This window comes from Ochotona princeps, chromosome 15 (assembly GCF_030435755.1).
Source record: "Ochotona princeps isolate mOchPri1 chromosome 15, mOchPri1.hap1, whole genome shotgun sequence".
NCBI classification, from domain to species: domain Eukaryota; kingdom Metazoa; phylum Chordata; class Mammalia; order Lagomorpha; family Ochotonidae; genus Ochotona; species Ochotona princeps.
The window spans coordinates 47121536-47148245 of NC_080846.1; the positions used below are offsets into that span (position 1 = coordinate 47121536).

At 40.3% G+C, this 26710-nt stretch overlaps 2 long non-coding RNA genes across 3 annotated transcripts in view; one reads left to right on the plus strand and one right to left on the minus strand.

Annotated features, from left to right (window-relative positions):
* Positions 1-26710, minus strand: part of LOC131482068 (uncharacterized) — a 436522-nt gene that overhangs the window by 25249 nt on the left and 384563 nt on the right. The gene's annotated exons all lie outside the window — the stretch shown is intronic.
* Positions 8966-15748, plus strand: LOC131482067 (uncharacterized). Its single transcript, XR_009246742.1, has 5 exons — positions 8966-9080; positions 10060-10144; positions 11824-11901; positions 14300-14429; positions 15616-15748. It is a non-coding gene; the product is annotated as an uncharacterized LOC131482067 (long non-coding RNA).

Below are 26710 nucleotides of genomic sequence, written 5' to 3' on the forward strand. Positions count from 1 at the left end.
AGTGATGTAGTTTTTTTCTTTATTAGGCTCTTTACAAGGGATTTTTAATCATAACCCAAAATAAGCTGTTGTTATTTTTTACTTCAATAATACCTAAATATGTACTGTTCGAAATACTTGCCCAAAGATATCTAGAAATGTTTTATTGGAATTCTGTCTAGATCATCCCTTTAGCCCAGTTTGATATCATATCTTCCTCACAAATGTAATTTTGATGGAATTTCAAATAACTTTTATCCAACATAAGCTATAAGAATTTACACAAGAATACTTGTTACTTTATAAAATGCAAGATATTGAGGAAGCAACATAGCTTATTAAAAAGAGTATACATGCAAAGCATCCCAGGCCTAGAAGCTTGGAGGAAGACAGTTTTAAAGAGATCTCCTCATTCAGTGCTCCTGGAGCTGGCCTTGTCTTTCAGTTGAGAAAACCCAGTTAGGGGTTTGAGAAGCTTTTACAAGTCTTGTTTATTTATTAGTGCAAAGAGCATCCATCCCACAGTGCTCTGGCAACTTCTTAGCTGTTAAACGATACGGTCATGTGTCCTTCAGCAGTTCTGAGAAATCCTTAGGACCTGCACATGAATTTGATTATGATCTCTTTGGACATAAAGGTGATGGAATATTCTGTACTCCATGTCTTTGTTCTTTGCATGTGTTTAATTAGATTTTATATATATATATGTATGTATATATATATATACACTCTCCTATAAATAATCGTAAATTTATAATTGCAAGTGCTGTTGAGATATAAATGCTCTGATGTGGTATAAAGTAAGGGGGCTATCCTAATCCTAAGTTATTTAGGATATTATATATACAGACATAATCCTGTGTGTATATATGTATATATGTACATACATATATTCCTGTGTTTATATATATGTGTATATATGTATATACACATAATCCCGTGTGTGTTTATATATGTGTATATATATGTACATACACACACATATAATCTCCTAAATAACTCATGTGACAGAGATTGGAGATCCTGATACAAGTGCAGGGGCTAACTCACCATTCTACGGTCTTCTCACAAGTAATCCTGTCTTCCCACAGCTTACAGAACAGTGTCTGAGAATCATTCAGACTTCAGCCTCTTCCCCTTTTTCTTGGACACAGCTAAAAAGTTACACTTTTACAATTCTGCTTTTGAGAATTTCTGAAATCTCTGGCTGCATACTTACAAAAGCTAAGAATCCAAATTCCTTAAACTGGTCGTCAACACCTACTTTGTTCTACTTTTTAACATGCATTTCTCACCATGACCTTATCATTTGTTTTCTGTGCATACCCACTTGGCCTAACCTCCTTGCCACTTAATTTCTTTCTCCTGTACCTGGAATGCTTTTCCCGTCACATTTTTCGTTAAAATTCATCTATATTTTTTAAGATACTGACTGGCCTGTAGCAGATTTATAGGATCTGGAAATATAGAATTGATTAAGAGGATCAAAGTATCTCCTGATTCTACAGAGCTTTTATTCCACGTGTGGAAATGGTAGGTTAATAACGAAAAGGAATTAGAGAATCGCAAATGCTAGTAAGATATAAATGCTGTGATGTGGCATATGGTAAGGGGGCTATCCATTCATTGTGTGTTTAGGGGAGTTTATTTTTTCTGGTGGATGACATTTGATTGCAGATTGAAAATCAGGAAGACTCAAGTATGTGAAAAGCAGTGTGTTGTACGACACACAAAGAGAGACTTTGGGGATGGGAAGAGAGATCTTAACAAGTCCCCTAATTCTCCAATATTTTATCCGCTCTTCAGAGCCCATTCAGATGCAACCTCAGTCTCAAACCTATCTTCTAGCCTGTCACACTGTTTACCACTCTATCTTGAACGTGAGCTATTTATGCAAGTCTTTGTATCCTACTAGAAACTCCACTATTGAATGTTTTTTTCTCATCTACAATGCTTAATCCAATATTAATATAGACATGCAAATATTCCTTGCCTCCCCAAAAATGGAATGAAGGAACAAAGGAAGAATGGAGGAATTCCACTCTGCATGTAGCTGCAACAGGGAAGACAGATGTTGGAGGTAAGGAGTTCGGGAGGGCCTCAAAAAGTGCAACCAATCCCATGCACGAGGCAGAAGCCAAATCTACTCTTGGGAAATTGAAAAGATCTAATTTCCAACTGGGTCACTTGGAAAGGCCAAAGTCCTGAACAAATTTTTTTCAGTGATTGTCTCTTACATGACATGTCAAGTAGCTCTGATGGGGCCAACTCCAAAGGCATAGGGACATTCTCCAAAGATCTGGTGCTGTCTGAAGTCTGGGCACGCTTTGATGAATTTAATCGTATAGAGCTGCAGGTGATTGTAGTACTAGTTTCTTAGTAAAGTTGGTATTCAACAGAAATGACAAGCCTGACAACTTCATTAACAGCGCTGACATTAAGCAACAGTGACTGTCTTGCAGTTAAATAGGGAAGGAAAAATTACAATTTTGGTACATTTTAATCAAACTCTGCTGGTAGTCTGTCAGATCTGCCCTTATTATTTTGTCTCCTGATGGTTTCAGCACACTCCTCCTTGAAGGGTAGCTGGGGAGATGTTCCTCCTCAGCTTCTTCCCTCCATTCTCTGCACAGTAGCAGAGGGAGGTTCGGGAGGAGCTGCAGCACATTGTTCAGGATAGATGAGCTGTGAGCACTCTGTTGGATGCTGTGAGTGGCAGGTTGCAGGCCACAGAGACAGTTGCTCACTTTCATCTGTGGAATGCCTACAGCTAGAGGAAGATGCCCTATTTCACTTGTTGATTGCCTTTCTAGAACCACTTCTGGCTCCGATATTCTCCTACAGATGAAACACCTTTGTTCTTGACTGAGAGGAATCCTGAATAGAAAATTAATCTTACTTCCCCAATGAACCCAAGAAAATCAACACAGAAAATTATAGCAGAAATTGGATGAGACAGAAAGATGACACACAATAGTGCCACATTTCAGCAATTATTGCATCTCATGGTTTAATTAGACTCCAATGTGTTACTGAAATAATTTTTCCAAGTTAAATGGGCATAAGTCTAAAAATAGTTTTTCCCTGATTTTTAATTTTATGACAATGCAGTCAGTAAAAAAAATCACCGTTTTGACAACTTCCCTTGAAAATGTGCTTATTCTGTCCCTTTTCTGTGGAATAAGTTAGCTAGCCGGATATAGTCTCAGCGTGTATGTGTATATGGTGTTTAAAAGTTAGCTCCTAAAAAGACAGTGCAGAGCAATGTGACACAAAAGGTTTTTGCTTTTCTAAAACTTGAAAAAGTTTTTCAATATTTGTTGGAGATGGAGAGACAGCAGGAAAAGCAGACAGAGGTCTGGACTCCTGGTTGGTGCCGGAGTCCCTGTGGCACTGACCCCATGCAAGCGCCCAAGCCAGCTCAGTCCAGTGTGGGTGGTGGGAGCCCAAGGTCTTCCATCCTCACTACTGCTATGCAGGGTGTGCATTCACAGGAAGCTGGAGCCAGAAGCTGAGAACTGAATCCAGGTAACCCTTAGGCAGCATGTGGGCTTCTTAACTGCAAAGTTAACACCCACCTTCAGAGTTAATTTAAGTCACCCAATAAGATTTGCATGAAGAGTTTTAAAATTTATCCTTCCGTTATTATCCCCTTAGCAACTCAGGATTTCCTTTGCCAACACTGACGTGACCTCTGACATCGAGCCTTGTCTGAGCTAGATTGCACGGGCAAGATAGGTGGTAATAACTCCTTTCCCAGGGAGAGCCGAGCTGTCAGCTCATTTCCCTGCAGTTTAATGTCAGAAGGCTAATGCCACATGTCCACAATGACATTGCTGGGTCTGCTCTATTGGAATTTGATGTATTTTTAAGAATGCCCATGTCAGAAGGTCAGAGATTGGCATCCATGAAGGAAAGATGTGTTCCTATGTACAACGTACATTTTAAGTGTATGCAAGGGAAGAAAATGCCTATGTGAAATCTTCTTGCCTTTGTGTTTTTTTCTCTTACCCTTGGAAGAGTTCCCACAGGACCGGCACTAAGCTTCTCTTCATTAGAATCCAGATTTCAATTTAAATTTTAATTAGAATAGATGACTAGAATACTTACCATTCTCTATAGTTTCTGCATAGAGCTAATCAGCAACTAGAAGCATGTCCCATGTTTTTATAAAAAGATTAAGATCTTACCCCACGAAAGAGTCACTGCTCTCTGTAAAATTCTATCCTGCTATATACCACTTTGTTTTGTATGGATATGTCATTTTTGCTCTTCCATGTATGCAGTAACAAAATCAGGCTTAAAATTTTGATTTTAAATTTTTTTAAGATGATGGTTTTACACAACCCGGGACTTTTCCTGAACATTAAGTGTAATTTTTAATATAAAAAATCAGACAAATTTCTGATCACAGAATAGATGCTATCCTATAACCCAAACTACTTCTACTTATTCTACTTATTGTTACCTACAATTCCCAAATACAACTAGGAAGTGTGCTGCTGGCCAAATACTGTAGCTTGAAGGAACTCAAGCTCAGAGAAGCATTTGGTTAGCACAGCATTATCATCCAGCTGATGAGAGTCAAGCTGTGACTCACACTTCTAATGTTCTTAGTTGAAGGTCAAGCTATTTGGTGGCTGTTAAAGTAGATAAGAAACCAACAGATTTGTTCAACAGTTGTTTTTCCCTAATAATTACTATAGGACATGTGTACGTTAAGGTCATTGCCAGCAAACACTCAAGAAACTCAAATGGAAAAGCCAGTTGAAACACGAGCACCTTAGCTTGGCACACATCTTCATCTTAGTTCCCCCAAAATGCAAATACCTTTGCTCTATCTTTTCATTGTAAGTACTATGCTGCAAAATAAGAATGAAACCTACTGTAAAGAATAAAGAAAAATAATGAATGATCTTACCATCCAGATTGTTTATCAGTCCATGCATACAGCACATATGTATTATGATAAATATAATATACCACTCTAACTCAGGTGAATCGTGTTCTTTATCACAGATCCAAGTGGTCATTTTCAATGATTGCGTATGTATAGTGACTTATTAAGCCACTCTACTTTTAATGGACATTTCAATAGTTTACATCTTAATGATTAAAAACAAAACTAAATTAATATTCTTGCATAAAACACTTTATATACTTGTTCATTTGTTGGCTTTGGCATAATTTTCTAGAAGTGGACCTGCTGGATATTATGGTATGCATGTTTCAATATTTGTATGTGTCTGCATTGACAAATTCTCCTAATCAGACATGCAGGCGACCATTTGTCATGCTTTGTGTGCTTTTGATAAGGATGATTTTAAGTTACATAGAATTACTATACAATGATGTACGAGTTTAGCACAGCAGGTAAATGCTGGTCCAACATCAGACTGATTAGAGTCCTTCACCGCTTCCTATCCAGCTTCCTGCTCTGTGCATCCTACTGAGCGGCAGGCACTGTGCCCTGCCACCTGTGTGACAAACCCACTGATGTCTGTGTGTGTAGGTTTTATTCTAGAGAGAGTCTGTTTCACCATGGAGGAACCCTCTATTTTCTTTCCTAACTCTTAATGTTCCAGGCTCAGAGCGAGGCCAGGTGTTCCCGTTTTCACCATTGAAATATGCACTCCCTGATGTCTCTGCTTTTCAGCTCCTTCCTTAACACTGTCATATCGACATCACTGAACCAGTGAGATGTGCAAGAGGAGATTGGTTGTGCAAACTGGTAAATATGATTATGTGCCCAAGGAATCCCTCAAAATATAACCTGCAAGCTGGACAATGAAAACCAGTGACAAAACCCAGTCCGAGTTCAAAGGCTTAAGGACCAGTGGAGTTGATGTGCGACTACCTTTCCTAAGGCTGTAACCTGAGGACAAGGTGGCAATCGGCAGGGAACCTGCTGGTTTGAGTTCCAGGATCCTATGGCCTGAGAGCAGGAAAGATAAGATGGATGGCCCATTTGCAAAGTCAGAGAATGAGTCCACCCTTTCTCTGCCATTTGCATCTTGAACAGATTGAATGGTGTCCTCCAACATGGATGACAGTAGATCTGACTTCTAAGCCAATAGCTTCAAATGATAATTTCTTCTAGAAATCCCCACATTGGTGTATTTTTACCAAATATCTGGTCATTCCTTAGCTTGCTCAAGTTGGCAATTAAAATTAACCATCGGGGCCCAGTGGCGTGGCCTAGTGGCTAAAGTCCTCGCCTTGAACGCCCCGGGATTCCATATGGGCGCCGGTTCTAACCCTGGCAGCTCCACTTGCCATCCAGCTCCCTGCTTGTGGCCAGGGAAAGCAGTCAAGGACGGCCCAAGGCTTTGGGACACTGCACCCGTGTCGGAGACCTGGAAGAGGTTCCAGGTTCCCGGCATCGGATAGGCACAGCACCAGCCCGTTGCGGCTCACCTGGGGAGTGAATCATCGGATGGAAGATCTTCCTCTCTGTCTCTCCTCCTCTCTGTATATCCGGCTTTCCAATAATAATAAAAAATCTTAAAAAAAAATTAAAAAATAAAATTAACCATCATACTGGTCAAATATGTCCTGCTTAGGTAAGAAAGGTTTGGAGGCTGGTCTAAAGTAAGGGAGTGAATTTGAGGAACTTAACCCATTCTTCTGCAATCTGTGCTAGAGTTTCTCAGCTTCACCCCTAACCCTACATCTTAGGGTACCTGAGATGTCAAATCCTAATCTTCTCATTCGGTAATAGGCCTGTACTCTACACTTTTTATCCTAAGCTCAGTTAGGTTTTTGTTCCCTCATGCTACTTCATCACGTCCCACTCTGTCATCTACCTTTTGCTTCAAAAGTTGTTTACATTCTCTTTTTTTAAAGATTTATTCATTTTATTACAAAGTCAGATATTCAGAGAGGAGGAGAGACAGAGAGGAAGATCTTCCGTCCAATGATTCACTCCCCAAGTGAGCCACAACGGCCGGTGCTGCGCCTATCTGAAGCCGGGAACCTGGAACCTCTTCCGGGTCTCCCACGCGGGTGCAGGGTCCCAAAGCATTGGGCCGTCCTCAACTGCTTTCCCAGGCCACAAGCAGGGAGCTGGATGGGAAGTGGAGCTGCCGGGATTAGAACCGGCGCCCATATGGGATCCCGGGGCTTTCAAGGCGAGGACTTTAGCCGCTAGGCTACGCTGCTGGGCTACATTCTCAAATGATCATGTTTTGCTTGTTCCCTACATTTAAATCTTAAAAAAAAAAAAAAAAAACTATTCAATTCTGAAAGTCCTTTAGCTTCAAGAAGGGATGCTCAGGGCATTGGTAAAGAGTCATATTAGGCACCATGTCCTCTGCCCTCAGAGATGATGCCACACTGCCATCCAGCAATCAAGGGAATTGAATCAGTCTAGCCTTCCCATTTCTCTAGCAATATTGGGAAGTGATTCACCTCTCAGTTTGTGTGCTCATCATTAAAGCCAAATAACAATTCCTTTCTCCTTGAGTGCTTAGTGCATTAAATCAGGTAAAGTACATATAACATTTAGCACATTGACTATAAATAGCTCAATGTTCTTGCAGTTACCATAATTATTAATACTACTATGTTATGATCAACTGCAGGGTAACAGGAATCTCAATAGATTTCCTCTTGTGTCTTTGCTAAACAACTTCCTTTAGCCATAGAAATGAGAAAAGACTAAAATTCAAAAGCACATTTGTCTGGAAAAATCAAGACTCTATTGTCCAACATATTATGGTTTATCTTACAGAGTGTCATCAAGTCTAAATGAGAGTATTTGATGAAAGAACAATCACCTCTTCAGACACAAGACCAACAACTCATGGACTGTTTTTATAAAGGGTCAGATAGTGAATATTCCAACATTTCTGAGCTGTCTATCATAACAACTTAACTCTGCTATTACAGCAGGGGAATATCTGGTTTCCAGATACAATCTTATATACTATTTTATTTTATATACTATATACTATTTTAGAACATTTAATTAATACTGCTTTTAAAATAACCCAACATTCTTAGGCATTTAACACAATCAGTATGTAATTCTTTTCACAGTTTGGTGGAAGAAATGGAAATTTGAGACTATCTTTGGCCAGACTGTGTCTAAGAATCCTTGCAGTCCTTGTAGATACTGCACGCACAGTCAGCCCTTCAGTGATGAGAGAAGAGGATCACCTGGGATTTCTCATGGCCAGGCTATCCTTGGCAACTTATAATGGGCCAGAACATGGCTGAGAGAAGCTAAGAAACGAACATTAATTAGCACATAGCCAATTTCTATCAAAACATGGACTAACAAACTAAAATTGAGACACTTGTAAGTTTTGTCAGTCATATAGAGATGCTTCAAAAGGTTCATGGAAAATGGAATTAAAAGTTGTTTATGTTGGTACAAAGTTTATAAGCCATGCAGTTTTTTTAATCACTTGCATTTTCCTTGACCTTTATGAATGTCCCTTCTGATTTCCCTCTAAGAGACTGAAATTATCCCTCAAAAAAGCAACAAGATTATGACCTTAAAAAAAGCTTGAGTCTCTTTGAATAAATACCTGGGTTTTTTTTTTTTATAAAAAGTATTATTCTGATGTCATTAGACCCTGTGAGGAGGGTTCTAGGCTTCTTCCATCCCATGTGGGAGATCCAATAGGGAATGGTTGACCTCAGAGTTCTCGGCCTACGAGGGCACTCTAATTCCCTGTGACCTCCTTGACAGTTCGGACATAGTCCTTGGTGCCCATACTGATAGTCCTTGATGAGGCATCCACTGCTTCTGTGGCAAAAACATTTTGGAGGTTACCGGGGGTCTCCGGGATTAGGATACAAACCTCCTCCTGTCCTCCCGTTCAACTCTGGGGACCCCCCCCTGCTCTTTACATATGACCTCCTGTTAAGAGGCTTTTAGGATTGCTCTTGGTTCCCACTGTATGTCTTTATAGTTTTTGCTAATGTCTAATGGAGTATTGAGTTTGCTATCTATAAATTACCTGTTACCATCTTGATAGATTATATTTCACATCTTGCTCACACACCGTAAGAAAGTGGAAGATTTTTCTGCTCTCCTGACTCATTGTGGAATAACAGCCAGGAGCCCTGGGCAGTCCTCAGATGGAAGAATAGTAAGCTTCCTTCTGGACTCAGGAGAGGAGCTTTCTCTGGTCCTTACTTGGTTCCCACTTTGGCCCCCCATTCTCTTGCACTGACCATCACGGTTGCTCTGGAGCCCCCAAAATTAGATCAGATAGACAGACAAATAAGGAAAGCTTAGAACCGACAGGAAAAAGTCAGCTTAGACTCTCATATACCTCACTAGGTAGGATGCACAGATTAGTTATTCCTCACTAAGATATTGAAGATTTCTCTGAGTACTCCTCCTAAAACTGTTCTGCTCCTCCATCGTTAATATATGGCTTGTTTAATTTATAAGCCTGTTAGGAATATCCTAAAATTCACAAAATTCAGTAAAATATTGCTTGAACACTATAAACAGCATATATATGTGTGTGTAAGTGTGTGTATATATAGATATCTATATATAGATATCTATATATATGAGAGAGAGAGACTGGAGACAGCCAAATAGTACCCTACAAGAATTTTAAGGTTTACAGCAGTTATGTATAAACTAAAATTGAGATGTCAATGAAGTAGTTATAAGATTTGGTTAAGAACTTGCATTTTCTAACACATTGGTCATCAGTAGCATGTTAGTTAACTTCATGATGTTGTAAATTTCCATTTTTCTTCCTGTTGATTTTGTATTGTGGCTTTTCATTTGAGGGGATCATAATCTGCAATCTCTACTTTTGGATCAGAGAAGGACTCTCAATGAAACTATTAAATTTATCTTGACAATAAGATGCTGGGCTCTGTATGGTCTATGCCCGCAATGATGGAATTATGACTGTTTATGAACAATACTATTGTAATAATATAGAGGAAATCAAGATGGGGGCAGGGCTTGGGGAGGGGTTAAGGGAAATCCCAGAGCCTATGAAACTGTGTCATAAAATAAAAATAATATACTATTGTCTTCCTTCTGTAATATATCTTTGCCTGTAATGATGCTCTCTGATCTAATTTTGTATTTATTTTCAGTTTATTTGAAAGGCAGAGACAGGAAGAAAGAGATAATTATAAAGATCTTCCATCTACAGGTTCACTCCTCAAATGACCTCATTAGGTAAAACTGGACGAGGCCTAACCCTGGGCCCAGAACTCAATCTGGGTCTCCTCCCACCCAGGGTGCATTGGTGTGAGCTTGGAAGGCTGGCTTGTCAGGCTGAACCAGACACCCCAGTATTGGATGTCTCATGCTGTATCTTAACCACTTTACCACATAAAACCTCTATCATGCTATTATTTTTTTTTAACTTGCTAACTGCAAATTTTGCTTAGTCCTAGGATATTTAGCAAGCAAATGCACAGATACACAGGCCTGGTGGTTTTCTCATAATTCAACCTGTGAGCGTACTCTGAGCCCTGGATCTGCACCAAGGCTTCCCCAACCACTCATGAGTAGAGATGCCAGTGGTCAAGAACCCATCTGCAACAAGCAAGCCTGTTTGGGTGCAAGGCTCAAAGCCAACACTTGCTCAAATGTCACTAGACTTCACTTGAAAAACACAAACTGTAAGATGGTGGCCATAGGATACTAAATGTCACTTATGAGCGTCTTACTCTGAGTACAGGCTGATTTACAACAGCACTATAAATCTGATCATAACGCCACACCTGCTGTTAGCTTGATCACTTACAGGAACGTAAAGCCCGGGAGTTCGCCCTTTAAAATGGCTAGTAAATGATCCAATTCTGTAGCATACCCAAGCATTTATGACTACTCTTGTCCAGTTTTTTTCTAAATCATCTTCCATCACAAGCATTACATTGGATCCTTGGTAAAAGTAGGCAAAGACTGAACTACCCCCTTCAACAAGAAAACCCTTGACTATATTTTTACATGTTAAAGAAATGCTAATGAACTCCATACTTGAATCACTATGTAAAAGGAGGAACATTTATTCCTATGTTAAAAATGATACCAACAAACTTCAAGAAGTCAGCCATGCGTTCATTATTTATTCTCTTTGAAAGGCAATGTCTAGCCAGGGCTAAAGAATTCTGATTGATTCTCAGTGCTTCTCTGAATTTATGAGCTTTATGGCCTTGGGCAAGATGTTGCACTTCACGAGCCTCCATTTCATCATCTGTAAAATGGATTTGGTAATATTCACCTCACACTGTCCCTAACGTGGCATGAATGACAAAGGGATAATGTATATATTCTGGGCACATAGTAAGCTTTCAAAACATGGAAATGAGAGTTCTTTTCCAAGGTGATAACAGTTATTATTACTGGAAGATAGGGGGAAATCTTCAACCCACAACAGCTAAGCTGTACAAGATCATCAGTTTAGAGGGAGAATGAGCTCTAGACAAAAATTACAAAACCAAGCAATAAACACTTAGATTATGTGGGCCATAAGAGAAATAATGAGGCTACTGTGCCAGCTTCTCATTTGGAGCAGAAACACTTGTCAGAGTATTTCCAAGCTACAATTGGGTCCGCCAGCTCTAAAAGTGGATCTGTTCACATAATTTTCATCTATTGAATAGGGGCACAATTTGAATGTATAGCTACTTGTTGTAGGAATTCACAATGGTGCAATTATCTATGAAATGGTACAAGTGAATATCACGATGCTTCGGTCCATAGTAAATAATAAAACCCAGGAAATGTCAGTGGCTTCTGCCAATTGCTTTTCATGCTGCAGTTTAGCTGATGTTAGTTTTATGCTGTAAGTTCCATGGGGAAAGAGGCAGCATCCTAACAAAATAAACACTCACCTGCAAATTTTTCAGGTGGAAGAGAGGCTGGCTCCTAGAATTGCTATCTCCACAGCATAGAATGACTGGACACCAGTGAATCACACAACCCAGGTCAGTCTCAAATTTTGCGATAGAATTAAGCTATAACACAAAGTTATGCTGTTTTTCTACTTCCAAAAAGGTGGTGGTGGGGGCACAGGAGAGCTCACACAGCCGTGCTCCTAAGCTGAAAAGTGACCTTCGAAGCAAGAAAATGATGCCACACAATCTAAGCTCTGAGATTAAAAAAGGGCAACAAGACAATTTTGTTTGTACTTCATAAAAGCATGTTCTCACAGTAGAAACTATTCCATTTAATAAGGATTCCAAGGATTCTGTGATTCCAAGTAATAAGAAAAGAGGAAATCGATCAGCTTTCCCTGAACTTTGGTGCACTTACACATCATTTTAACTATGGCAACCCTACTTGCAATCATCAGGATGATTTTATTTTTGACTTCATAGATATCTAACTATTCGTAGAGTCTTAGATCTTTATACAAGTCCTCCCAGTTCTATAATGTTTAAGTAAAATGCTGAAATTTGATTAAAAAAACTTATAAAATTGGGAAGAATGAAATTTGAACATCTCTTAAAGAAACACAAAGCCTACTTTGTACTGTGATGTAATATATTGGACTATAAACATACACACATAGTGCATATTTATATACCGTGCATATATATGACCAGGTAGCAAATATATACATCCTCTGTTATCCCTACATGTGCACCTCAATCTGGTTGCTCAGCAAGAGATGAGACCATTCTGTGTAAAGTGCACATGTCCAAAGTTTCATCTGTAAATTTAAGAAACCCACTTCTAGAGCTGCTGTAACTAATCACTATAACCATCATGTTTAAAACAACACGAGCTGGGCTCGGCAGCGTGGCCTAGTGGCTAAGGTCCTCGCCTTGATCCCATATGGCCGCTGGTTCTGGTCCCGGCAGCTCCACTTCCTCTCTGTCTCTCCTCCTCTCAGTATATCTGACTTTGTGATAAAAATAAAATAAATCTTAAAAAAAAAACCACGAGCTTATGACTCTACAGTTCTGGATGCCAGAAGTCTACCAGTGAGCCCACTGGAAGGTCTGCTGTGAACTCCCTGGACATGCTCTCCTTGCCTTTTCCAGCTTCAACAGCCATCTGCATTCTTTGCTCTGTTTCTTCTTCATCCTCAAAGCCTGAAGTCTAGCATCCTCTTTCTCACACATTCTCCAGACCCCTCTTACGAAAACGCTGTGTGGGTGTGAGATTCTCCTAGCTTATCCAAGATGATCTCCCCACAAGAGCCATACCTCAGTCACAGGCACAGGCTCCAGGGTGACAACACTGACCTCTGGGGGATGATGATGCTGAGGAATGTGATGGCTCTCATGATCACCACAGCTCGTCTCTCCCTCACGTGTCAGTGCTGTGCTGGGTGTGCGCATCAGCACACAAACCAACTTAAGTCTCTTCCATGGGTTAAGCAAATAACCAACTCACCTTCTAGCTACCTTTCTCCCTTCTCACTTAGAGTCTTGGCTCCTGCACATCGTTCATTTCGCCAGTCTTAGAACGCTCACCTGCTTCAGCTTCACTGCTGCCTCGAATACTGCCCTGGGCTTTGGGGAAAGTCAACAGTGACACTCCAGTTGCACAGATGCGCCTCTTTTTTTTTTTTTTGAAACTTTCTCTTCCTTTGGATTTTGAGGTGGAAATTAATTGCTTTCTTACCTGAGTTTTGTCCTCCTGTTTTCTGGCAAGAACAACTGTTTTGGTTTTAAGCAGCCACTTCTTCACTTTGAGTTGTGCTGAACTTAGCCCCACTCACGCATTCCAAACTCTAGTCTAGGCATGTGACCTACACCTACATAAATTATCCCCTTTCCTTTGGCCACAGTGACTGGCTCAGGCAAATTAGCATGCGGGATTTTTGTTAGGACAGTTGAGAGGCATATTTGTAAATAGAACTGGAGGAGTGAGCAGCAATTTTGACACCTACTAGAATCTCTGATTACAACCAGGCGAAGGAGAATCAAATGTGAACGAATATACGGTAATGACTTCATCAGTGGGATTATCCTTGCCATGTTCTAACTCCTGCCTCATTATGTGACGCAGCATAATGTTTTCCTCAGATTGAATCCACTTGGGCATCTTCTTGATTACTCAGTTGGCCTGTTTCCATCATGACTCCTTGGACATGTTTTTCTTGCTCTCCTTTACACAATGAGGTCTCCCCGATTCTGTGATAGTCCCCCATTACTCAAGTACAGGTTATTTTTAAACACACATCACCTCATCAATTCTAGTAGCACCAATTGTCATGGTACCCATGTGGATGTCTCCATCCAGACCCCTGAACTTTGTTTCCATTTAATCCATGATGTTTATCCAGCCTGTCATACATAGGCTATAGATACCTTAAAATTTAATGTGTCAAAAAGTAAGCACATTTTCTTCATTTCTATCCCTCCACTTGAGCAATCAGCTCCCTGCTTTGTATGCTCAATGGGTTGAATTTTGTCCCTCCTTGACATTTATGTTGGAATCCTAGCTTTCACTAACTCATGATCTCATTTGGAAAGAGTCATCACCAATGCACCCAGTTAAAGTAAGATCATACTAGAATAGAAGGTGCTTAACACGATATGTTGGGTTTCTTTCTGGGAAGAGGTAAGGGACACTTAGAGGAATGAATTCTGGAAACATACACACACCAGTAAATTGCTGTCTGGCAACAATGGCAAAGGACAGGATGATCCAGAGGCAAGCCGAGGAGTGGTGGCCTTGACAGTTGTCAGGAGACAGTAGGACCAGGCAAGGAAGGACTCTCCCCTGTAGGTTTCATAGCCAGCATGCCCCTGATGATACCTTGATTGTGAATATAGAGCCCTCAGCAGAGATGTGAAAAAATGTTTTGTTGTTTTAAGCTATCCCATATGGTACTTACTCTGACAACCCAAGAAATTAAAACATCACCCAAATTTCCGAAACAGGAAATCTGTCAAACTCTCTTTCCTCATTCACTTTTTTTTCATTTTTTTCTTTCCCACATGATTATCACTCCAAAATCTTCCTTCAGGCCCAAATCAATCCTGAAACAACTCACAGGTCTCCTATCCTCGGGGACATCTCCTAACCCAACCCCTGCCTCACTGTCAGAATAATTCTTTCACATATGCATAGAGACCTTCTTTGCTAAGAATCCTACAGTGATGGCTTATGGTCTTCAGGATCAAATGCAGACTTAACAGACCAAGGCCCCTCATGAAAGGCTTTCCTCTAGCCACATTCCCTAGCATTACATGTTGACTCCGCAGTATGCTTTCCTGTCTCAGGCTCATTGCTCTCGCTTGTAAGAATGTCTCTCCTTCTCATGGACATGCTCGGAAAGCGTCTTCAAATGCCCGTTTAGGGACTGCCTCCTTAGTGATGCCTCCCCTGACTGCCCCAGGAGTTCTGAGTCTTGTTTCTCCTTCATACCGCCTCTGCTGCATTCTCCATTGCATAAATTATAGCAGTGCCTGGAGATGCTGGTTGTTATGTCTGCGTTCCATTAGGAATGTGAGCTCTCTGGGGACAGTAATTCTGTACCCCTTCCATCTATCACAAAGACAGGGTGATGTTGAGGTTTCAGCAAATATCTGTTGATTCATACATGAATCAAGTAAGCCAAAACTGTGAGAAATTGTTGGAAATAATTCAGTAGGTTAGGATCTGGCTTTAATTGCTTTGAGGAGGATGAAGCAGAAGGCTAGTACCTAATACGTTCATGCACATATTATTCATTCCTTTAGGTACCAGCTATGTATTGCGTACACAGACTTCGTGTGTCTGGTATTAAAGACTGAAGACAAAGCCCTCACAGTCACTAGTGCCAAGAATGATACCGTGTTCTGAGGATATAGACAACAGCCAATGGAAGACGGCGTTGAGGCAATAGTCATGGGACACAACTGAGATGAGACAGTGGAGAAAAAGTAGAGAAGAATGATTTTATCTTCTGAAGACAATTATCTGCAGTATTCGAATGGAAAAACTGAGCAAAGTCATTAAATAGGGATTCCCATCTTTCCTCCCTCAAAGAATGGACAGGGTTTGTAACTCAGCTCTAGAGTTGTGTGATGTTCCTCGCTCTCGCGCACATCACAGTAGCTTGTACCTTCTCTCGCAAGGCTTCTTACTCTGCCTTCCCTCCTGCCGCTGCTTCCTGGACACCCCCTTCTGCAAACCCAGGCCTAATTTCTTGGGAGGATTTCATCCCCACGTCCTCCTTCAGCTTCTTCATCTCTCATTCATTGCTGACCATGTGGGGTATAGACTAGTGCAGCCACTGGGGAAGGCAGTATGGGAAGTACCCGACAACTGAGGACTGATCTACTTACAATGCTACCCAGCTTTCCCACTCCCAAGAATATATCCAAATGAAGTAAGATCTGCAACCTGCAGCTCTGTATTTGTGACAGCACAATCCATAATAGTGAAGAGATAGACACAACTCAGATGCCCATTCAAATCACTGGATGAAGAAACTGTAGGACATCTTCTCTATGTAATTCTATTATTAGCAACAAACTGGTCCCAGCTACAGACCATTATGCTTAGTGAACCAAACCAGTCCCAAAAAGACCAATATCCTATTTTGTCTGATTTAAGATAGCCTTCATGCAAAGAACAAAATAGATACATAGGTAGGTAAGTATATACATATACATTGCCATGAATGGACTGTATAATGAGACTAGCACACTGGGATGTAAAGTTACATTGCAGTATGCATCTCCACTCCTGATAAAAGGTGTCATAATGAAAGTTAAACATATCCTGACAGTATGATACCAGGTGGTCTACCCTGCCTATACCTACAATACATTGAAATACTTTATTCATAAAAGTTTTTCTGCTATTTAAGGATTATGCTTCTGTGATGGTATGGGGTCAAATGGTGGGAGCAGAATATGGGGAATAAAGGAGGGAGAGGGAGAGGGATGAGGAATCCGTATACTTACAAAACTATCATGGAAAATAATGATAAACACACGAAACAAGAAAAGAGATCTGTTCTCCACACAGTACTAAGGACATGAACACTCTGGAGAAGTTCTCTAACTATTTGGCTAAAAAGAAACTTCATTTTGTGAGATTAAGCAAATTATATTGCGCATCTTGGGATCAACTCATTGTATATCTAAATCTGCCTTTAAAATTGTTAAAAAATGTTGTGAAATCTGTATAAAAACCTGATGTTTCACATAATACGTTTAACACAAGAATTCAGAACCGTTTCCATACAAATATGCAGATTCTAAACACTACACCAGAAAATAGAAAATCCAACAGGAAGTGTAGAAATGTAAAAATGTGTGAAACAGACTCCATCCAATATGCAATTGGCAAAATAAGTATCTTTTCAGTGCATTATGTTGTCCTAAAAAATTGTCATTACATATTAATAGTGATGTAGGAGAGCTTTTAAATTATGCTCGTGTTTCTAGAATAGGTATTTCCAAATAACTTGGGAGTATACATTTAAAGGTAACTTTCCATAAACTCTAGACAAGTTTCACATCTGTTCAAATAGTAATTTTGACACTTGATACAGCTTTAAATATGTACACATTTAATTGTGGAGAGCAGAGGGCAAATGAGAGACTCAGAAGACGTGATTTCTAGGCTCAGCTCCGTCATTCACTATATGTGTTGTGCACCTCACTGGACCTTATCTTCATCTTGGTCAAGCTTTGAGATAATACTCACTATGGCATTTACTAAAAGGTCTACCTAAATTACAACAGACAATAAAAGTTGAATTAATTTACATATTAAACAAATTATTTACACACATGTTAACTACTAATTATCCAAAGTTGTCATAAAAGTCTCCAAGGGAGGGGTCTGGCACAGTAGCCTAGTAGCTAAAGTCCTCACCTTGCACGCACAGGGATCCCATATGGCCACCAGTTCTAATCTTGGCTGCTCCACTTCCCATCCTGCTCCCTGCTTGTGGCTTGGGAAAACAATGGAGGATGGCCCAAAGCCTTGGGACCCTGCACCCACGTGGGAGACCTGGAAGAGGCTCCTGGCTTTGAATTGGCACAGATCTGGCTACTGCGGCTGCTTGGGGAGCGAATCATCAGGTGGAAGATTCTTCCTCTGTGTATCTGACTTTTTTTTTCAAAAAGTCTCCGATGGAGGAATTCTAATTTGAAGGTGCTTACATTCAGGGATTATGTTCCATATCTGTGACATATGGAAATGATATCTATCTACTTAATTTTCAGTGGATTGAGGGCTGAAACTAGCATTGTTCCCCTTCATGCCTTAAGCCTTTATGTACTGTGAAGGTTTATTAACATCAGGTCTCTTCAGGTCATGCAAAATCACTGATATTATTACTCTAAATGACTGCCTCTTTCATGTCAAATATTTACATTGTTGCCTGTGGATTATACCCATCATGCATTTGTCCAGGAGTAGTAAAAACACTTTAGACTCCTTTCTTCCAACTTGCAATTCTTTTCATTTATCCCATCTAGAAACTCTTTTAACTAGCTTTCTCTTTGAATTCCACCCACCAGATAGTGTAAGAAGGGAGATTAGTATCTCAAGAAACATCTCACTACTGTCTCCGAGAACAGCTCCCGCTACCCTCCCTTCCCCTTATGTGTCTTCAAGGCTCTCCCTGTTTTATGTCAGTATCTGGGAGAAAAAAAAAAAAACTGACAGAAAAAATTTTTAAAATCCTTGCATAATTTTTTTTTAAATTTTAGGACTCTGGTTATTCCCTTATTTATTAACAACCAAATCTTTGAGAGCCACCCCACCCAATGGGTTTCCGCCGCCTTGTCTGCAGTGGTCCCATTGGCTGCAGGAACGGATCCGTCTGGGTCAGCTTAGGTCAGGCTTCGTCCAGCCCGGGGTTTCCTTTGCCCAGCTCTCACATAGCAGATCAAGGACTCCTTCCAACATCAGCTCTCGTCTCATGATCCACCTGTAACACTGATTAACATCTATGGCCCGCAACCACCAAATTAAGAAGGTTGATCCAGAGCCTCTGTAGGTACAAAGAAAACCAAAAGTTCCTTTTGCCTTTTTGCTTTTGACTGACAATGCAGAAAGGTAAGGGACAGCTCTAACACGTTTGCAGTAAGTATTGACTAACAGGACTGCAAGTGATGGTGGTTACACATGATTCTATGCACTTGAAACACTGCCAGTGTAACTAGGGAGCTGAATTTTTCTTTATCTTAAAGTGTGATAACTGGGGCCGGCACCATTGTGTAGTAGCTGGACTTCTGGTTGGTGCTGGCATCCCATATGGCCATTAGTCCATGCTCTGGCTGGTCCACTTTTCGTCAAGCTTGCTGCTTAGGGCCTGAGGAAGCAGCGGGGGGTGACTCAACTGTCTAGATCCCTGCACCCATGTAGGAGGCCTAGGAGAAACTGCTGGCTCCCAGCTGCAGATCAGCTCAGTGCTATGCACTGTGGCTATTTGGAGAGTCAACAGTAGATGGAAGATCTCTCTCATCTCTGTTTTCCTTCTCTTGGTAACTCTGCCTTTCAAAAAATATGTTTAAGATGTGATTTTTTAAAATTTTACTTCTGTATTATCATTTTATGATACAGTTCCATAGATTGTGGGATTTCCCTCATCCCCTCCCCGTTTCCCTCTCCCCTCACTGAGTTCCCCTATATAACTGTGGTGTGGTTGCCCATACACAGTCATATGTCCATCATTGTGGGCATGGACAATGGCAGAGAGTCCAGCATCCTACTGAAAAGATACAACAAACAGTTTCATTGGGAGTCCATCTTTGGAACTAGAGATGCATACTGCATTGTATCCTCACATCTGGATATGACAGTCTCCATCACACTTTTATTCTACATCCCCTTAAGTGAAAAGCCACAAAACGTAATCAGCAGGAAGAAAAATATTAACACCACCATGAAGTTAAGTAACATGCTACTAAATGACTGAGTCGCTGAAGAAATGAAAAAGAAAATCAAGAACCTTCTTGAAGAAAATGATGCTACTGTATGATCTATGAGTCATTTGTATTAACCCTGAATGAAAACAGCTTAATATCATCAAACATCATGGAGTAGACTGGATTAAAAAAACGCAACCCATCTATTTGTTTCCTACAGGAGACATATCTCACCAACATAGATCAGCGGAAACTCTATCGTGGATTTTCATTTTTTAAATTAGTTTTGTCTGTTCAAAACATTTTCTTCTGACTAAATTCTTCAGATGTGATTATGTGTTTAGTTATATTTTATATATTTTAAGTTTTTTATAAGTTTAATATGTGCTGCAAATGGAAGACGTGGCTTCCTTTCCATTCAAATATTGTTTAGCCCTTGTCTGAGTTCCTGCTGAACTGAGGCCTTTTGCTCTCTACTTGTTAAGCTTTTTATCTGGTGGAGAATTTAGCCCTTGACTGTAATTTACACTAAAAATATGTTAAGGCAAAATTTTTGAAAGAAACAAAGGGAAATATAGGAGAAGGCAAGAGGCAGGGGAGGGAAAAGTAAAGGAACATCATAATGTTGAAACTCTATGTATGAAATATGTTGTATCTGCTAGAAACTTAAACATGAGGGAAATTAGAAATGCTAACCTGAAAAAGGGATTGTCACATGTAGCTTCTAAACACGTACAAATATTTTTAAGATCTAAAAAGATTAAAATTATTAAAGATTACATATCAGTCGAACTCTAAAAGTGACATTCAATTTAGGTTTTTAAAAACTGCTAAGGCACAACTTTGGTTTATGACATTCAAAATAGTTTTATGAAATCCAAAAAAATTCAGATATTTCTGAATAAAATTTAGTATCTAATTTGAGATACAATGTAAATTGTGGAATACATTCAAGAATTCAGAAATTCACAGTGAAATATGAAAAATATTTCATCAAGGATTTTATGTTGACTTTATATAAAAACTTCTTTTGAAAAATAAAATTGATTATCCAAATTATTTCTGTTTATTTTTTAAATCTGGCCACTACACAGTTGAAGTTCTCTGCTTGGCTCCCATTATATTTTTATTGGATGACTCTAAATGGGAGTCTGGATTCAGGCTCTGCAATTATGCCTGTGTAACTTTGAACCAAGACTCAGGTCAGTGGTGAACCTGGTGTCTAGGACCTGTTAACACTGCTAAATTCAGGTGAGGAAATGACAGTGCTACTTTTGCCTCATTCCACAGGTAAACTATTTCCACTCCATCATGCTGCCCCCTACTCCAGGATATTTCCAATATACATGACTCCGAACTCTCAAGTGCCTTTTTCTGCAGCTCAGTATTAGGAGTTTGTATTGTTAGTACTGCTTTGTTGACTGATGGATTAGGAATTGTATCTACAGCTCTGTTTTCCCTTGACCTTCCTGGTATTATCTGTGTGACCCTCTCAAACTAATCTCCAGCCAAAGTCATGCCCCTTTTATGTTGCAGATGGAAGAATTTAACCTGCCACTTTGCCTTCATCTTAACAAAAAGAAACTGCCCAATATTAATGCCTATTGATTTTTGTGTTAAATGTGATACATTGACAGTCAAAAACAAAAAGTACAAGAATTCTGATTGTGATTCTCTGAATCTTTTCTTTTGAATTGCATCATGCTCTCATGTAGTCAAGCAGGTACAAAACAGAAGCCAATGATACTGGTTTTAATTACACTGACTCAACCATGGAAACTATGAAAGCCAAAACCACCCTGCTATTAGAAGTGGCACATCTATTAGTAGCCAGAGTAAAACTTCTGGGGAGGAAAAAAATGGACATTTCGCCTGGACTTCTCTCCTTCATCCAGTGATGTTCCTATACCATCACTGGTATACACTACTTCACAGTATCAACAAAGAAGTCTTAGTGGGTTATCTTTATCTGAACTAAGCATGGAAAAATAGGTACTAGCCTTGTTTGTTTTTTCTACAATTCCTAAACACATTTACAAACAAAAAAAACCTCAGAAAATTTATGGGAAATGGGCTTAAAAGATAAGCTTATTTTTGGTGCAGAAAATTCTGAAATCAATGCATACATATTTCGTCATCCCATTTTTCATGGACGTTTTAGGGAAACTCCCCTACCTCAGATGAGTAAATCTCTAAAATGTCTTTTTGGCACCAAAATAAACTTATCTTTGAATTCCATTTTCCTTGAAGTTTTGAAGTCCTTCTGTGTATTATCTTACCGAAGCCTTGCAGCTACTGGGAGAAAGAAGCTTACAGCCTCATTTCTGATAGTATTTTCTTACCACCTGTTCCCCTGAGAAGTAAGCTCTAAAGAACCAAGGATGGTTTCTGTTTTGCTGATCTCAGCACTTGGTCTAGTTCTAGGAGATTCTCCATAAATGACCAACTGAGTGCCCAGCAGGAACTATAGAATTGGACAGCAATCTGAGCGTAAACCATGGTGAACAGGTAAGTCACTAGGAGTGCTGGGAACACTGATTATCCTCACCTCCCTTACTCCTCAACTTCCTTCTGCCCAGTGAACTCATACCTTCACCTTTAAGATATATCTGGTTTCCCCGTTGTCTTTGGCTTGATGTGAGGGTCTGCAGAACTGCCAAGCTAGGTATGCACCACACGCTTGGTGAGTGCATCTGAGACAACTGGAGTGACTGAGGAGCACCCTAACCATCAACCCTCACAGCTGAGCTGTCCAGGTGTGGGTTCATTGTCCCTTTCAGCACACACCTGGACACGTGCATCAGCCTGAGAATGCAACCATCTCCACACTGAAGTCATGCTTAGAGTTGCAGATTTAAAAAGAAATGGAGGAAAAGAGAGAGGGGGCCAGTGGAGCAGCCTAGACCTCAGTCTGCCCTGGTGCTGAATAGAGCACTTTCAGGGAACACACAGACACCCGCCTCTCTGTGAGAGCCAGGGAGGAAGGAAGGTTAAACCCCACGAGGCAAGAAAAGGCATGAACATATAATCTCCACTGATTTGGTAAGAAGCGAACTACGACCAGCACGAGCCCTGGCGCTCAGGATGCCGGAGACAGGGTAGTGGAAGAAGCCAGTATCTATGCACGTTTGGATTTTTAACGCATTGAAGTCAAGGCACTGAAATGTTTAGGTTTCATCCACGTAGCCATTCTTCCACTTGTTAGTAAAATCATCTACCCTGTTCTGGGGTATGTATAGAACATGAAAAGCAAGCATGAGGCTCTCCTTGGGGAGCTTGGCCCTATTCTATGGAAGGCAGTGCTATTAGCTCAATGTCTTCCCAAAGCAATTGACAGGATAAAATCCTCATGCCCAAGGTAGTGGTGTTAGGACACAGGGGTTTGGGTAAAGATTAGGTCACAAAGGTGGCATCCATCTGAATAGAATCAGTGTTTTTATGAACAAGAGACCTTGGAAAGCTGACTCCTCCTCCTCCCATCTGAGGACACATGAGGGCCCATCAGAACCAACTATACTGACATCTTGATTTTGGGCTTCTAGGCCCCAAACCTGTGAGAAATAAATGTTCAGGTTACAGTATTTGTTATAGAAGACTGAATAGACTAAGGCCAATAGCCTAAATAAATAATTGGATTATAAGCCAATCATTATCTAAAAGCCTATGTTCAAGGATTACTGTAACAAATTACCACAAATTTGTTTAAAAAAAAAATAATCCTGGAGGTTAGAAGTCTGAGATCAAGGTGTCAACAGCCTTTTCTAATGGCTCTAATGGGGAATTTTTTCTTGTGTCTCCTGGCATACGGTGATTACAGGGATTTCCTGGCTTCTGGCTACTAATTTCAAACTCGGTTTCCTTCTTCAATGTCCTTTTCCTTCTCTGTGTCTTTATTTCTGTTTTCTGCTTTAAAGATCTATTAACTTAAAGAGGGAGAGGAGGAGAGAAAGAGGGCTTTCATCTGCTTGTTCACTGTTTACTCCCCAGATGTCTGCAATGGCCAGAGATGAATCAGGATAAGCTAGGAACTACGAACTTTTTCCAGGTCTTCCATATGAGTGTCAGGGACCATCTACCACTGCTTTTCCAGGTCATTAGCAGAAAACTGGACCAGAAAGAACAGCCAGGACACAAACCAGCCTTCCTAGGACATGCCTGTGTCTTGGGTGGTGGCTTTACTTGTTACACCACAATGCTAGCTTGTGTCTCTTTTAAATATGCTAGTGATTGGACTGACCTTCCACCCACACATTTACAGAATATATGATCCATAACTTGCTTACTTCTCCAAGAATGCTGCTTCCTAGAAAAATCACATTCTGATGTTCAGGAATGTGGCCATGTACTTTAGGGCACCGTCATCCAACTTGTGACAGATAGTATCAATGAAGAATACAGGTATCATCAGGAAAGCCTACCTATGGGGTCAGCATGTCATTTACATCTCAAACAATGTATAAACATGTAGGAGTTGTGATAGGGATAGGCATGTGCAGAGGTTAAGTCACTGCTTGGGTTGTCCACATCCCATAGAGTGAGTGGTTCAAGTCCTGCTTCTCTACTTCTGATCCAGTTATTTGTTAGAACATACCCTAAGAGGCCTCCAGATAATAGCTTAAGTATGTTGTTCCTACCATTCACATTGCAGACCTGGATTGAATTCCAGGTTCCTGGAAAGTATTTCGGAGTGAACCAGTAGATACAATATGTCTCTCTTTTCTGTCTGTTGTGTCTCTGCCTTTCAAATGAATGAAATTTAAAAACTTATTCAAAAAGAAAAAAGACCATGTAGGAGCTGTACAGGTAAAGTTGGAGCAGCAAGCTATCAAGCTGTCACTTATAGGAGTAGCATAAGTTGATGTGCAAAGATGTAACAGCTGACTGAAGCAATGGGAAGCAGTTCAGTGTCTAGAGGGTCATGTGAGTGAAGAACAGTGGAAGATTATAAAAACCTACCCAGGTGGCCAAGACAGAGAACACATAAGCCTTGCCAACCAGCATGTTCTACTGGTCAATAGTTCTTAACTAGGATAAAAAGGGTTGTTAATGGCCACCAGGGCAGCAAGTCAAAGTGCAAGACCTGTTGGTCAAATGTAAGGATTAACAATATCCGTAGTGCTGGCTTCAGTGGTATCTGTGACAATGCAGAGTGAGATAAAGCTTGCTCACAAAGTACACTGTAATGTGGCGGTGGATCACAAAGAATGCATGTTTTCAACACCTGTAGAATTTGAGGTCTGTAGTGAAGTTAAGGGGATAGCTCCATTGGCAGAGCATGTGATCATGAGAAGAAAAATCTAGGATTTTGATAGATGCTGTGAGATATTGTTTAGTTGAGTGGCAGCTATTTTGTTGTTATGGTTTATTTGTTTAATTATCCCTGTCAATCATGCTGCTCAGACCTCTAACACTCAAAATGATGTATTTTTAGAAAACGATGGAGAATCGTTGTTCAAGGTATTAGGAAAATTTAGAGGAGTTTTAAGTGACAGTATCAAATTTCATGTCTTTATTCTTTTAAAATGGTCTCTGGTTACTTTTATATTTGTGGCAGGGAGGGGGAGTTTTGGGGCAGGACTCAAGGGACAAAAGTAAGGAGCTTTGTGCACTGATGTGCCAAGCAGTACCCTCTCCACCAGGCCAGCAGCAGGTAGATTACAGAGACAGGGTCAGATCTGAGAAACACGCTGGGAACTAAATCAATAGGATTATTGGTTGGTATCATGTGAGTAAAGGCGAAGAAAGAAAGGAGCTTTCATTCAAGCAAAACTCAAAGGGTGGCTGCCTTCCAAAGCACATGAGATTATTTCCCCCTGCTTACAATCTTCCCTCAATCCTACTGAACTATCCCAGAAACTGGACCTGTTCAGTCTAACCACTGAGTGCCGCCACTTTGTCTTTTCTCTACCAGGCATGCTCATTATCATACTTTTCATCTTGTAAACATGAAAACAAGGTTCGGAATGCCCCTGAATAGAAACCTGCCTCCCAAACCACTTATGTGTCCAGTACATTAGCCCCAAAATAAGACATTCCAGAGATAAATTATAGGTCTTATACCTGTATGCTGCATTAAATAAGATTGAGTAGAGCTGGACATAGTAAAATTTCAAACAATGGTTTAACTCAACAGGAGGCTTCTTTTTCTCCCAAGGGAAGGCGATGAGTGGTCCCTGGCTAGCATGTTGACTCAGAGCACTTCCGCAAGTATGGCTCTGGCTTTATGATATGAGGTGCCTGCTAGAAATCTTGTCATCACACATTTCTCTATACTATAGGAAGAAGGGATGAATAATAATACAGGACAGCTAAACCTACCAGATGAGGTTTAAGGCAAATTTGTGGAAGATGATTCATGACACTTCTGAATTCCTCATTGGCAAGAATGGCAACCTTAGCATGAGTCAGGAGGAAGTTTTGGGAATCTGCTCTGCGCTCATATTCTTACCACTATCAGCAGGAGCAGGAGGAGGAAGCACCATAACCTAACACTCTTAGCTGAACTCTAATTCTCTCTTCCATCAGCCTTGCCAGCTGTCACAGCCCTACCATCATTTCAGCACGCCTTTGCTTTTTACATTAGTCACCATAAAAATGTCTGACTTCCAGGTCAGTTGTCAGCCTGTGGACTCACTGTCATGCATGATTTCATGAAGAGAGAGGCAACAGTACCTCCCTGGTCATGCGATATCCTCCTATCCTGCCTCATTTTTCTCCCTAGGACTTCTCATCACTTAAAATAATAAATTTTCAACTTGTCTGTTCTTCCCAAATAAGTAATAACCTACATGGGTTGGCCAGAGTGGCCGAGAATTTTTAAGTAATTTTTGTTTTATTCATTATTATATCCTTGGAGCTCAAATTACAAGGGGTGATAATTAACTATTTGCTAATAGGGTGACACATGATCTCAACTGGCTAATCTTCTACCTCTAAGTGCCACACCCCATTTGGGCACTGG